Raw genomic sequence first — 15,905 nt, forward strand, 5'->3', positions numbered from 1 at the left:
TATGAATTGTCTTAATGCTAAAATCACAAATAAAAGGGTAAGGTGGACAACTTAATGCAATGCTATAAAGTAGATTTCAGATTTTAAAAAAGGTGAACGAAAATAAGTGGATATAAACAATTATACAGTCATTCCACTTATGAAAATAATAATATGCTTTAGCAGACAGATCACAGTGAGATTTTCTCAATAAACTTCTTTTTATTAAATGTATACAATTATTTTGTGCAATTAAGTTTTGTTTACAAAGAGTATGTCGCCTTTAATTTAATTTTAGACTCAAGAGTAATTTAAAGTTCAACTAGCATCAAAAGTATTTTGTGTTATAGTATTTGTAATACTTAAATATTAAATAAGCAATAATAAGTGCCTTAGAAGAAATGCTGTTATGGTTGCTATGTGTTCATTGTAAGCAACATTAATAGTTTAATGCCATGGTTCTAATTTTCAAATACAGTACCAATAGCCTAAGTAATATTTCCACAAGAGGGCGACATCTCCATTTTAGAATCATTGTAGAACAGTTAGTTACGTTTCTATACAAAGGTACTGAATGTATTTATACAACTGTGTCAGTTAAAGCGATCCGAAACCCAACATTTTTCTTTCATGATTCAGACAGAGCATGCGATTTATAACAACTTTTGTCTTTACTTCTATTATTTTTTCTTCTTACTCTTGGTATCTAATGTTGAAAAGCAGGGAAGTATCCATAGGAGAGTGCATTTATCAAAAGTGCACATTTATCGCAATTGTATTCATGTCACTGATTAAAAAATAAATATTATAAACATATTAACAAAAATTGTGTTAGAATTCGATTAAATGGATTCATTTTTTAACTGATATTTCTAAATGAGGATTCACCAAGTTACCAATGTTAAAAATGTTAATATGTTACCAGCATTTAAAACTCATTTCCCTTTTTTAATAAAAAAAAAAAATCCCACAGTCTTACAAATCCAGAGCAGTTCAATTAAAGCCCAGTTTATGTGGCAAATAAAAGGCAAGATAATAATGAAACCGTGCACTAATCTAATCTGAAGCATGCACATAGGACAAGTAGACTGCAGTATCCTCTATGCACTCCACACTGTCTATGCTGAGCAGGGCGAACAAAAGACTACAGATTTTGATAAGATATTTTACAGCGGGTACAATAAATAGGGAGGGCAAATTCAATTTAAAGGACCAGTAAATACAGTAGAGTTGCATAATAAACAAATGCATGATTTAAAGACAATGAAATAGCACTTCACTGAACTTCAAATGTCTATTTCCACTACTCCTGTATCATGTGACAGCTATCAGCCAATAACAAATGCATATACGTATGGTCTGTGAATTATTGCCCATGCTCAGTAGGAGCTGATGACTCAAAGTGTAAATATAAAAAGACTGTGCACATTTTGTTAATGGAAGTCAATTGTAGAATGTGCTGTGCATTGTTTGTTTGTTGTATGTTTAGACTGGGTAGATATCTAAGTATTGATACTTGATGCTGGAAGGAACTTGCTATTTTATTTTGCTTAATAGGCAGGTGTGTGCTTTTGACTTACAATGATGCATGGTAAAAATCTGAGTAATAAGTTGTAATGTAAGGACCATTATGCTCCCATTCTATCTGTTTAAAATACCATTTGTCAAATAATAATTTGCTTATTAAAAAGGAAATTACACTCAAACTTCATTAAAAACAAACAACTTAAAGGGACACTTAAATCAAAACTAAACTTTTAGATAGAGCAGCAATTTTACACAACTTTCCAATTCTCTTTCCAATGGAGGAAAGCAAATTCCACCTTCCCATTTTCTAACTGTGTGAACTGTTGTAATTATCTATTCGGCTCAACAAAACTAAATACAGAGTTGCTCATCATTTACTAATTATTATTGTTTTGTTCTTAAGCAATGGCGAGTAAAATGGCTGGTACATTTTTTGTGTAAAGGTTTTTAAATGAAGCATGGGGGCTTATGAAAGCGGTCTTCTGCTCATTGTTATTTACAAGCTAACTACAGCTAAGATTAAAGGGGTGTGATAAATTGCTTTGAAATGTGTCACAGTGTTTTTATTTAATTATTCATTATAATAATAATAATAATAATAATAATAATAAATAAATAGGATGTTTCTGAGCTGAACAAGTCAACTGCTTTTCTGTGGGAGTCGTCTATGTCAGCCAGTGAGCAGTAAACTTCCTGTTCGCTTCCATTTCAATTTAAACAGCTTTTCAACAATTTGGAATAAAAAATATTTGTAACATGTTTAAATGCTGCTCTTTGATAGGAAATGTTTGTGTACAATGTCCCTTTAACTGTTTTATTATTTGTAGCCATCTTATACAGATTGACAATCACATAGTGTTCCTGTATATGCACGAGACTAGCCAGATAATTTGACTTCAGCTAGGTGTGTGTGTTTCCTTCAGCATCTCTTTGCATATGTGACACAGAATTGGGCTTGCGGACAAAGGCACAGAGACACAAGATGAGAATAGCACTTTTACTATAATGTATGACACTGTTTGGCAATTTTATATCATCTTTGCATGGACTAAATAACCAAATGGAAATAATAAGACTAATCCAATGCTACCTGAAAGATAAAGGATTGCTTCATAACCTAATCACTATAGTGCTATATCAGGCAATAAATACTGTGTTATCAACAGCTACAAAGTGCTTACCAAATCTCATCAAGCGGTGCAAGAAGCTCAGGAGGGGGGGGGGCAGAGGGGAGGATTTAAATGGCCTCTGTAAATGATGCAAGCAGCATTCAGGGATGAATCAATTTAATCAGTCACTATAGTATGTCATGTGTTATCCGACTCAGTGAACCATTACAGCTCACCATAGACCAAAAACCTGCTGTCAGGTTTGTGCTTTACTCAGAGCAATATGGTTTGATATATTTTCTGGTGCTTTTGCACTTTGGCAAGCTTAACTGTGGCAAACCGACTTCCTAATAAAATAATCCTTGAATTTCCTACTTGACTTAGATAATATTCTTCCATAAAGAAACAATGCCTTAGGTGCCATTTACTTCAGTTTGTAAATTCTCTGGCTAAACTGAATGGAAGAGAATGAATCTATTTTGTTTGCACTTGCTGCATTTAAAACATCATCCTCTGTACTTTTGAGAGACTTATCCACAAAATTCATATGCCGTTTTAAATCAGCAGAAAAGCACTTTTAGGACCTAACTGTAGTAAGTAGAAAGACCATGGTTGTGTGGAAAAGTCTCCATATGTAATAGAATTTGTGTGTGTATATATGTATGTATGTGTGTATATATATATATATATATATATATATATATATATATATATATATATATATATATATAAGTGTGTGTGTGCAACATTTGTATTAGAAAACAGAAATAACGATAGATTAAAGCAGACATTAGCAACAACAACAAAATAATGCTAAGTGGTTTCTCCTGGATGAAGGGTATTACTGTGATGGCGAGGGTGGTATTAAGTGCTTTGTAGAGCCGTCAGACCTTCCAAAATAGGATAGGACTAATGCATGAGGCATTTGACATAGTTATGCAAATCATTTGGGATCACTCATTTGAAACAGAAGGATCACCTCTTTCCAATAAGGGGTATCAGACTCCACTAGGTAGTAAATTATATAGTCTTAGTAATCACCTGTCTACTGGGTGACTTTTAGGGTGCATTGCACTATAAAAAGACCCTGTCTGCCCCACCCCATCAAAGTACCAACATTTGGCAAGTGACCCCTCTTTTCAAATAGAAGATGGCTGAATGTGATAACCATGACAGATCAATCACCAAAAAACAAAATTGGGACCTATCCTGGATTCCCTATATTAGGACTTTTATTTAAAAGAAAATCCTCGGCATAGAAATGACTAAGGCCACTTTTGGACCTTAAAATTTAGGACTATCAATATGCTGGTCAGAAGCATACAGAAACTATTAATCTAATACCATAAACTCTGAACCAAATCCAACATATAGAAAATGTCATCAGTACCCACTACTCATCAAAATATTAGTTGTAAGGTCAGACCCCATATACTAGCCTTCCTAAAATGACTTATTGCTATTCACAGTTCAACTGATCGTGCAGGCTCAGGCATTCAAAATAGGGTTGGTTTGTTATAGACAAAAATGGAAGCAAGTGTGAGGGGCTTGAATTGAGTCCATCTTGTATCATCCAGGAGATGGGCATGGCTCATTGGATCATAGGAAATTAGGTGTTAAAATAGATCAGGTAAAGCAGGGACACATATAAGAGCCTGTCTTATCTTTAAATAAAATCACTTGCTTGTTATGTATCACCACATACTCTAATGGGGAAGCTAGTTAGTTTCTAATGATATCAGACAGGTGAATGTGCTAGATATGCATAGCTAATACTCCAAAAGAGGCAAGATATCAACCCTCTCAGGTCAAAAGTGCAGCACCAACAGAATAAAGTAAAAAGCACTGAGAGAATATGAACTTCCATAGCTAATGTGGTGAGAAAACCTAAAAAGGTCTTAATTAAAGCATTAAAAAGTGGTGCAGAATTAGTCAGCACCCATCACTGTAAAGTAAAAAAATAAAAAAAAATAAAAAAAAAAAATAGATGAGAAGTTATGTCTAGGTTGTATACATAAAATAACATTTCCAAGAAATACTGTATTAAAGAACCATTCAATGCAGTAGAATTGCATAATTAACAAGTACATCATAAAAAGATAATAATTTAACACCTACTCTGAATTTCAAATAAACCGATTTTTTTTTATGACAAATATAGTTTTTCTCTAATTTTCTGGCCCCCTGTATCATGTGAAAGACATCAGCCAATCACAGATTAGTATATGTATACCATGTAAGCTTGTGCCCATGCTCAGTAGAATATTGTTCCCCACAAAGTGTGAATATAAAAATACTGTGCACAATTTGATAATGGAAGTAAATTGGAAAGTGTCTTAAAACCACATTCTCTATCTGAACCATAAAAGTTTATTTTGACTTGAGTGTCCCTTTAAAACAGTGTAGTTAGGCAAATTCTAAAAGTCAGTTATGAATAAAGTATTGTGCTATGAGGTGAACCACTAATCACAGCAGCAAATAACATAACAAACTGGCCCTCAACCTCATTGTGAGTAGAACTATATGATGGAATCAGGGATCCTAAAATCTCATTGTATCATTCCCCTATGCTCAGAGATTGATAAAGGTAATATGTTAAAGATGCTGACTTCTGTGGTACAAATCATATTAATAGCAGCGTTTTCAACTGCATTTATCATGGAAAGTTGCTTAATAGAGTATGCTGGGGCTACACAGGTATGTCCATTTTAGTAATTTATTTAACAGAAAATTTGTCAGGACAAGTTATAGCTACCTTCATTTTTTTCTATGTGCAACTGAAGTAGACTGTAAATATTTGGAAACAGGAAGTAAAAAAAATAAAATATATATATATATGTCTCTATTTCATGAACAGTCACTACAAAAACAAAACAAAAAAACCCCAGCATGTATTACCAACTTCCGTTGATTTAATAATGCTACTATAGTCAGCAATATCTATTATATCAGAGAACTTCTTCAAACAATACTTTGGCTACATGTAAGAGGAGTTAACAATTAGGTGGGACCAATAAATGTATACATTAAAATCTCTACTACATTTAAGCATAGAACAAGCATTGACATGAATGTTCCAAAGCAGCATATTAGGCAAAAGTATCAGGCATTGCAGAGGAGTTAAAGGCCAGCATTCCTGGGAAAGAAAGCCTTTCACAATCTAAAGCCACTAAATGAACTACTAAGAGGGAACATATAATACTATGTAATTTTTGTATACTCCCTTATTACATCACCTGCATCTGCTTGTTGAACACATGAAAATAACCAAGCAGACTGCAAGAGAGACATGGATGATGGGGCATCATGAGGTTTTATTTCCAACATGTTAACTAATGTTTACATGGAAATGTTTAGTACTGTATCAAATTAAGAATTGATCAACCATTTTCTTAAATCTGACAACTGTTTCCAAGAGAGCACCATGAATTGTAAAAGGACTTTAGAATGTATAGCATGCAAGAAAAAGGACAATTAAAAAAATAATATATATATATATATATATATATATATATATATATATTTAGTATGAAAAAGTGGGTAAGGTAAAATAAATGTATTTTGATTTTGAAAGCATGTCTATGTACAATCATAGCTTAAGGAATTATTGCTTACTGACTGCAAGCAGAGCTATACTTTTTTTCACAGATCATAAAAATTTGTTTTAAAAAAATAAGCCTTTTTTTCACTGTACAGAAGAAAATAAAATGTTATTGCCCATTTAAATTGAGTGGAAACAAATAATAAAAAAAATATATATACATAGGGTCCTCTATATTTCATTATTATTTAAATCACATTTGTGTACCAATCTGAAAGGTTAAATGTTATTGACAACGACATTACAGTTTTAAGTTATTGTAAAGGGACAGAGGACCAAGTCTTTTCAAAGAGGATTATCCTGTGTTTCAAATATATAGCGCAGAGCTTTCTTCCTTATTGCAAAAATTGACAAAGCAAAGAAAGAGAAAGTTAGAAAATCAAACCAATTCTTATAAAAAGGGGTATAGATGCTTAAGAAACAGTGAAGAAAACTCGAAATTTATTCTAAACAAAAAATCTCCAATACTTGTTTTTAAAAAATTGCATAATTAATGTTCAAAAATAATTAAAGATAAAAGTGTATGCAATTCAGCTACATGAGAAAAGGTAATATACAGTGGAGGCTTCTAAACATGTAATGTAAATGACAATTAAAAATAAACCATAATTAGGCAACAGTAATATTTAAAGTTTAACATAACATTAAAACACACAAATAAAAAGTCACCTTTAACTATAAAATGCTATGTACGTTTTGCACATTTTAGAAGAAGCAAAATTAATATTTATGGTTTCTATGCTGAACAATAACTGAATTTACAGTTACTTCTTCAAAAATAAAATTCAGAAATTAGTAATAAAAAGAAAAAAATGCTTTGCTTAGTGACATTTCTGAGGAGAAGTTACTGGTGGAATGTAACTATTGACTACATTTCTATAAAATATTTAAATTACTACTTTTATAATTTTCTATTTATGAAAAGTTACAGAAACAAGATTTAATATATTTGTATTTCAAATATTTTTCTATTTATATACAAAAATATATTTGGAGGTTTCCTTTTCTTTATCTTTAAAAACATTTAACAGCACAGCTTAATTCAACTAAATGGAAATAACAGTCTATTAAATATATTAAAAATCTGTGAAAATTGAAGTATTCGAATAGTTGCTATATTTGCATAATTAGATGCACATTTAAGCAGAAAATAAAAGCAAATACTGTTCATGAAAACAAAATAATTGTGCCATTACAAAATAATTACCAGTATATGCCAAATCATTATAAACAATTTAAACTAATTAAAATTTAAATCAGTTAAATAACATTAGAGAGCAACAAAATAAACAGACACTTATAATTACAGTTTAGGAAAATATACATATTACTTAAATCCACAAACCAGGCAATCACTACTATATATAAAAAGCCTAAGTTAAAAGTTCAGTGAATTTGTAAAGATTATATAAATACTTTGAAAACTAAGTTTTGAAAAAAATAATAATTAGGGCAAATAATAGCTTTGAAAAAAATATATTTCTTTAAATACCATAAATGTATGTTTGATTACAAGCAACAAAAAGTACATAAATTATTACCAATGCACTTATAATAAACAAAAATATGAGAAATGCATAATATTTTGCAAACGCATAAAAAAAATACTACAAAACTATTTTTCAGGTTTAGAAAATGCAAACATTAAATGATACAAGCACAGATACAAAAGAGAAAAAGCAAACATATTTTACTCATTATATTGACTTGTTAAATCAATACCATGAAGTAACATCAAATGCATGTTTCCTTGCAAGATATATAAATGCTATCCACAACATTCTATAGATTTTAAAATCCTAAAATGTAGCTTGACTACAGAAAAGACTCTCTAAAGATAAATAAAAAGTAAAATCATATTTTAAATCAAGCATTTTATCTTACAAATTATGTATATATATATTTTTTTAACAATACAATAACCCACAACATTTAGAAAGTGTGTGTGTGTGTGTGTGTATGTATATATATATATATATATATATATATATATATATATATATATATATATATATATATATATATATATATATATATATATATATATATATATATATATAATTAATTAATGAAAAGTGTTAAAAGAATCAGAAGCTCTGGGGATTTTATTTTTAAAGTTTTTTTTTTAAATTAAGTAGATTTAAGATTGATGTGACAAGTTGTATTTTTGAGAAATGTGGACAAGACCAGAAATAAATAGTCAGAAAAATATGTATTTTATACATAAAAACAATTAAGTAATAAAAAGAATATGCCATATTGATAATTGTGCCATTTGTGCTAAGGGTACCTCTTTGAAAAGCTCTGCACCATTGTTTTTTTTTGTTTGTTTTTTAATAAGCAGGAGTAATATAGCAAATCAAAAAGGTAACTGGAGTGATACAGCATTTGGATTACCTGTATTGCAACTGCCTCCCAAAGAAAAAAATCTACTAGGGAGGGAAACTCAGAGCCTTTCAAAAAGATACATTAATATTAAACATAATCAACATATTATTTGAACGTTACTGTCCATAACATATTAATTATGCAAAGAACAAAAAAATTTGTAATGTAATATTATATATTTATATATATAAATATATATAATTTATTTTGCTTGGCAACACTTGTTTTTCCACTAACCCCAGAGATGCCAGATCATACAGTATCCAGAATCCTAACCCTAAAACATTTTACACGGTGAGTGATCATTATATAATCTTATTTATATCTGTCCCTAACTGGCCAACGGTAGAGATAAGATAAATCTACTCCAGCTGATCCTTTGCAAAGCAGCACTTAATGATCGATAACCAAAATTCCTTTAATTAAAAAAAAATAAAAAAATGTCAGGATTAGGTGCCAATGTTAAAGTTTCTGCTGAGATGCAGGAGTTTGATTGACAAACATGGTGTTTATGTATCATTCAGCACTTGTCTGAAGGATCAGTGCAGATTTTGGAATTAAAACAAAAGGCAAAGCAACTTTTTTTGGCACACTTTATATTGACTTTTGTGTCCCTTTAAAACTATACTTATTACAATATAACTCTTTGATTAAAATAACTACATAAAGCTGAAAAAAATAATTCTATGATGCTTATTCAATAAGCGTCAAGCAGGTTATTGATGAATGTGGTCAAGTTTCATGCAAAGTCAATAGTAAGTTAAGTTAAGCAATGATCCAATTGATTTCTCCTGAATTTACTGAATCAAAAGAACTGATTAAAATAAAAAAACATTAATTTAAAATGCGCTTAAAACACATTTTTATTCAACAACTTACAACATAATTAATTTCCCCCTAGTAATTGGAAATACAAATATTATGTATTCATAACTATTAGTCATAAAATATGTATCATTTGCACAAGAAAGTTCTCTTGCAAATTACATGTATTATCAAATTCTTAACACTTTCTAAATGTAATCTCTCAATTACTCCAAACAGGAAAGGGCAGCACTGTTTAAAGGGACACTGAAGTCTTCTTTCCTGATTCAGATAGAGCATGGAATTTTAAGCTACTTTCTCATTTACTCCTATTATCATTTTTTCTTCATTCTCTTGCTATCTTTATTTGAAAAAGAAGGCATCTAAGATATTTTTTGGTTCAGGCCACTGGACAGCACTTGTTTATTGGTGGGTGAATTTATCCACCAGGTTGTTCACCAAAAATGGCCCGGCATCTAAATTTACATTCTTGTTTTTCAAATAAAGATACCAAGAGAATGAAGAAATTCGATAATAGGAGTAAATTAGAAAGTTGCTTAAAATTGCATGCTCTATCTGAATCACAAAAGAAAAAATTTGGGTTCAGTGTCCCTTTAAGTCATTAAGAGATTGTTGGGACGCTTAAAAAGGGATAGTTTTTCTTCTTAAAATACTGATAAATTGCAATACAATCTTTCAAAAACACTATGTTAACTGAAGGATGTGACCTAAAAGCTTTCATTTCAATTAATCTTAGTAATTAAAAATAACTATGATTAAACATTCCTCCTTTGGTATACAAAAACTAGTATGACAGGTTAACATATAAACTTATTTACAGCTTTTGGCGCATAAATCAAGTTGTATTGTGTTATCTTAAAAGGGACATACAACTCAAAATGTAAATGCACATGTAATTTTGGATTAAAAGCACGGTTCCCAATATAGATGCAATTGCAAAAATAATTCTAGTAAACATTATCCCTATCTTGAGAAATAACTGGAGCATATGCACATATGATCTATGCACTCCCATTCAAATGCAGTATCTGTTCATAGACAATGTGATTAAAGTGTAGACAATGTGATTAAAGTGTATTCTTCAGCAATGACACAATATTTGCTCTCTGAGCATTACATGGTGTTTGGATACAGGTGAAAAGGGCATATGCTTATATTTAAAATCAAAATGCATTTATGCATATTTCAATGATGAGTTTTATCTCCCCAGATAAATGACATAGTAAACCTCTAAAATACAAACCCTAGATTATATGTATGTCCCCATCAACTGCTTTCACAAGTTACATGCTCAGTGCATATAATCTAAGATAAGAAGCGTATTCCTTAAAGGGACATAAGACAAAATTAGAATGTGCATGATTGCTCTTTAATTTTCAGGCTAGCATTTTTACAATGCACCTGCATTAGCAAAAATGCTTCTAGTAAAAAAATAAATAAATAAATATATATACACACACACAGTGGATATAAAAAGTCTACACACACCTGTTAAAATGTCAGGTTTCTGTGATGTAAAAAAATGAGACAAAGATAAATCATTTCAGAACTTTCTCCATCTTTAATGTGACCTATAAACTGTATAACTCAATTGAAAAACAAACTGAAATGTTTTAGGTAGAGGGAAGAAAAAATATAAAAATAAAATAATATGGTTGCATAAGTGTGCACACCCTTAAACTAATACTTTGTTGAAGCACCTTTTGATTTTATTACAGCACTCAGTCTTTTTGGGTATGAGTCTATCAGCATGGCACATTTTGACTTGGCAATATTTGCCCACTCTTCTTTGCAAAAAACACTCTGTCAGATTGCGAGGGCATCTCCTGTGCACAGCCCTCTTCAGATCACCCCACAGATTTTCAATCGGATTCAGGTCTGGGCTCTGGCTGGGCCATTCCAAAACTTGAATCTTCTTCTGGTGAAGCCATTCCTTTGTTGATTTGGATGTATGCTTTGGGTCGTTGTCATGCTGAAAGATGAAGTTCCTCTTCATGTTCAGCTTTCTAGCAGAAGCCTGAAAGTTTTGTGCCAATATTGACTGGTATTTGGAACTGTTCATAATTCCCTCTAGCTTAACTAAAGCAACAGTTCCAGCTGAAGAAAAACAGCCCAAAAGCATGATGTTGCCACCACCATGCTTCAATGTGGGCATGGTGTTCTTTTGGTGATGTGCAGTGTTGTTTTTGCGCCAAACATATCTTTTGGAATTATAGCCAAAAAGTTCAACCTTGGTTTCATCAGACCATAACACCTTTTCCCAAATGCTTTTGGGAGACTTCAGATGTGTTTTTGCAAAATGTAGCCTGGCTTGGATGTTTTTCTTCGTAAGAAAAGGCTTTCGTCTTGCCACTCTACCCCATAGCCCAGACATATGAAGAATACGTGAGATTGTTGTCACATGTACCACACAGCCAGTACTTGCCAGATATTCCTGCAGCTCCTTTAATGTTGCTGTAGGCCTCTTGGTAGCCTCCCAGACCAGTTTTCTTCTCGTCTTTCATCAATTTTGGAGATACGTCCAGTTCTTGGTAATGTCACTGTTGTGCCATATTTTCTCCACTTGATGATGACTGTCTTCACTGTGTTCCATGGTATATCTAATGCCTTGGAAATTCTTTTGTACCCTTCTCCTGACTGATACCTTTTAACAACGAGATCCCTCTGATGCTTTGGAAGCTGTCTGTGGACCATGGCTTTTGCTGTGAGATGCGACTAAGAAAATTTCAGGAAAGACCAACTAGAGCAGCTGAACTTTATTTGGGGTTAATCAGAGGCACTTTAAATGATGGCAGGTGTATGCTGACTCCTATTTAACATGATTTTGAATGTGATTGCTTAATTCTGAACACAGCTACATCCCCAGTTATAACCACATTATTTTTGTTTTTGTTTTCTTCCCTCCACCTGATTTCAGTTTGTTTTTCAATTGAGTTGTACAGTTTATAGGTCACATTAGAGATGGAAAAAGTTCTGAAATGATTTATCTTTGTCTCATTTTTTTACATTACAGAAACCTGACATTTTAACAGGGGTGTGTAGACTTTTTATATCCACTGTATAAATATATATATATATATATATATATATAACATGGGGCAAAAAGGAGAGAGAAAGACAAGAACGAAATCTTGTCTATTAAAGACAGGGAATTCAGCACTCTTTTATAACAATTAAAGAAAAGCTCAAGAAATTGTATATTTCATTGTGGATTGGTGACATCTCACCTCGTGTGGACAACATCAATCATAAAGAATTATTGTTTAGCTCCAAAATGCATGTATAATATATAGACACACAAAATTATTAAAACCAATTTATAACATATTGATTATATACATATAGAAAGATAAACCTGACCGGTCAGGGATACATGCTGGCACATATAAATTAAGGCCACAAAAGTATTTTTAGGTAGTGGTAAGGTCTTAAATTAACCCTCTACACCCTGCTGCACACAGAACCCCCAATATGAAAGTACATGGAGGTATAACCTGGGCAGGTATTAAGCGTGGGATCTAAGAGGTTAATTTAAAGATCAGTTGAACAATGTCAGCACTTTAGCGGAGCAGTCATGCAAAGTACATTAGCAGTCACATAAAAAAGCAATATCAGGGCGGCAACCTTGTCCTTTGGGATGAAAACATGTATGTGCTAGAGGTTAAGAGACAACTTCTAGATAAAAATTAATATCAAAGTCTTACATATAACCCTACCTTTTTGCTACAAGTCATTCTATTCAATATTCTCAATGATGCCAAAGATGAAGGTACTATAAATATGGCGGAATTTAAGTACCTATATCCAGAGCATCCTATAATGCCAGTCTTTTACTGTATCCCAAAGATACACAAAAATCCAAGTAACCCTCCGGGCCGGCCCATTATAGCTGGTATTGGTAGCCTCACTGAAAACTTAGGCACCTAAATTGACCATTTCCTAAGGCCTTTTCTTACTACCATGCCTTCATTTGTTCTTGACACTGCAGACTTTCTTCGAAAAATAGAAAGTATTCCTGTTCCTCATGGAGCCTTTCTTGAGTTTGGACGTGGAAGGATTATATTCATCCATCCCACACGAGATTGGCACTGAAGCATGTAAACATTTCTTAATGACAAGAGGGGCCAATGTTCAAAAGCACACAGATTTTGTGGTTAAACTATTGACATTCGTACTTACGAATAACGTATTCATGTTTGACAACAAGATCTGCAAACAACTACGAGGCACGGCTATGGGCGCCACATGTGCCCCTACCTATGCCTGTCTCCATCTAGGCATTTGGCAAATGAATGAGGTATATCAGAACCCTCTCTTTGATGAGAACATCCACATATGGTTGAGATATGTGGATGACGTATTCTTGATATGGGAGGGTTCTGAAAAAAGCTTAAAAGAATTTGTCTGCACTCTCAACTAAAACGAAAAAAAACATATCTCTCACTCTACAGTATAGCCAACAAGAAATAACCTTTTTGGATGTAGGTAAAGATTGAGAAGGAAATGTTAGTAACAGAGAACTATCGCAAAAACACAGCCACCAATAGTCTTCTATTAGCATCTAGCCACCATCCACGTCACCTAAAGCAGGGTATTCCAAAAGGACAGTTTCTTAGACTTTGAAGAAACTGTTCAACAAAAGAAAAGTATAAAAAGCATGCAATAGTCATGGAGAAAAGATTCCTGGATAGGGGCTACTCGAAAAGAGTAGTTAGAGGAGCCATGAATGAGGCAGGTCACACTAACAGGGATAGCCTACTTATACCGAAAGAAAAGGAGAAGACTACAAACATTAGGCTAATCACTGACTATAATTGTCATTTGGGTGCCTTAAAACAGGTCCTTGCTAAGAACTGGCACATACTTTTAAGTGATGATGGTGTCTCCCGTGAGGTAGGGGAATACCTCACCATCACGGCAAGGAGGGCACCGAACCTGCGAGATAAACTCGTGAGGAGCCAATATGTGTCGCAGCAGAAACAAAAAGATTGTCTAACAAAACATAGGTCGTTTGGAAATTACCCCTGTGGGAGGTGTGTGGCATGTAGGTATATGACTAGAACCAAAGAGTTCAGTACACATACTGGAAAAACGTATAAGCTCAAACATTTCATAAATTGCAATACAGAAGGAGTAATTTATTTACTCTCATATGATTGCCCATGTTTTTACGTGGGCAAAACAAGAAGGGCAATAAAAGACAACATTACTGAGCACCGTGACAATGTCAAAAATAAAAACCAAAAAAGCAATGTTGCAAAACACTTTGAGGTCTTTCATGAGGGTAAAAGACCTCAAAATAGACAGGGGCATTACAAATGGCAGAGGAGGAGATAATGATAAAATCCTCCTAAAAAAAGAATGCAGATGGATTTCTATTCTAGATACCCAGTTCCCAAATGGACTTAATGATAAGCTGGATATGGCTTGTTTTCTATAATTTGGCTCTTGTACGATGCTCCAAAAAGTAACCAATACCCTAAAAGAATGGGTATGAAATCTCTAATGTAACTATTAGGTATATAAGACACTTACATTTCGAAAATGTTACATATGTATACTTATGATAGCTATAAAGTATGTTAGCCACTAAGTATTCAGTTATTTTCCCCCACCAGCAGAGGCGCTATAGATAATCATTCAAATAGAGACGCTACTGTCTCCCTTTCATCACACCCTGACGAAGCCCGGTCTTACGCATAGACGAGTGGGTGAAACGCGCGTTGGCATTGGCTAGCCGACCAGTGTTTGGTGTTGCACGCTTTGGGTCTTAGGATTTCGATCTGAAAACGGTGGTGCATCTCGGAGCAGGCTGCCTTAGGAGCACGGCATATGGCCTCCAACTTCTGCCGAAGGGAAATAAGGTCGTATGAACTTTGTCCCAACTAGCAGCAGGGAAACCTGCTGTAAGAACTTTTGCAGTTGATAATTTGAGGAAGAAATAGTCATACGGGAATGTATTAAAAAAGAAGAATAACCTTAAGCATGACTTCCCCTGTCGAGGGTTCTGGTCTATGAGTTGGAATGGTTATCGGTGAAAGTTTCACACTGTTTAAACACTGCTACATACAGTGTTTGGAATTAAGCTTTGCTACCGCATAACGTTTTGCAAGGATTTAACAAGGCAAAACCTGTACTACTGCTGCTTATGTGCTTAACTATTTGCAAGAACCTAACATGACAAGCTTGCACTTTTGTAGCTAATGTTCATACTAACTGTTATACATACTTGTATTTTGCATGTTCCTATTTCTTTCTATGTACATATATAGGTGGATTGATTACTCGACCACTTAGATCCCACTTATATTCTGCCCAGCGTTTGCCTCTCCTGTTGGGGTGCTGTGTGCAGCAGGGTGTAGTTGGTCCAGGCAACATTCCGCCTTTAATATATATTGCTGTGACTGCTAATGTACTTTGCATGACTGCTCCGCTAAAGTGCTGACATTGTTCAACTGATCGTTAAATTAACCTCT

The 15,905-nt window shown here is 33.2% G+C and overlaps 1 protein-coding gene across 1 annotated transcript in view; it reads right to left on the bottom strand.

Moving 5' to 3' along the window:
• Positions 1 to 15,905, bottom strand: part of LIN28B (lin-28 homolog B) — a 246,231-nt gene that overhangs the window by 8,586 nt on the left and 221,740 nt on the right. The gene's annotated exons all lie outside the window — the stretch shown is intronic.

The sequence above is a fragment of the Bombina bombina genome, chromosome 4 (genome assembly GCF_027579735.1).
Source record: "Bombina bombina isolate aBomBom1 chromosome 4, aBomBom1.pri, whole genome shotgun sequence".
NCBI classification, from domain to species: Eukaryota; Metazoa; Chordata; class Amphibia; order Anura; family Bombinatoridae; genus Bombina; species Bombina bombina.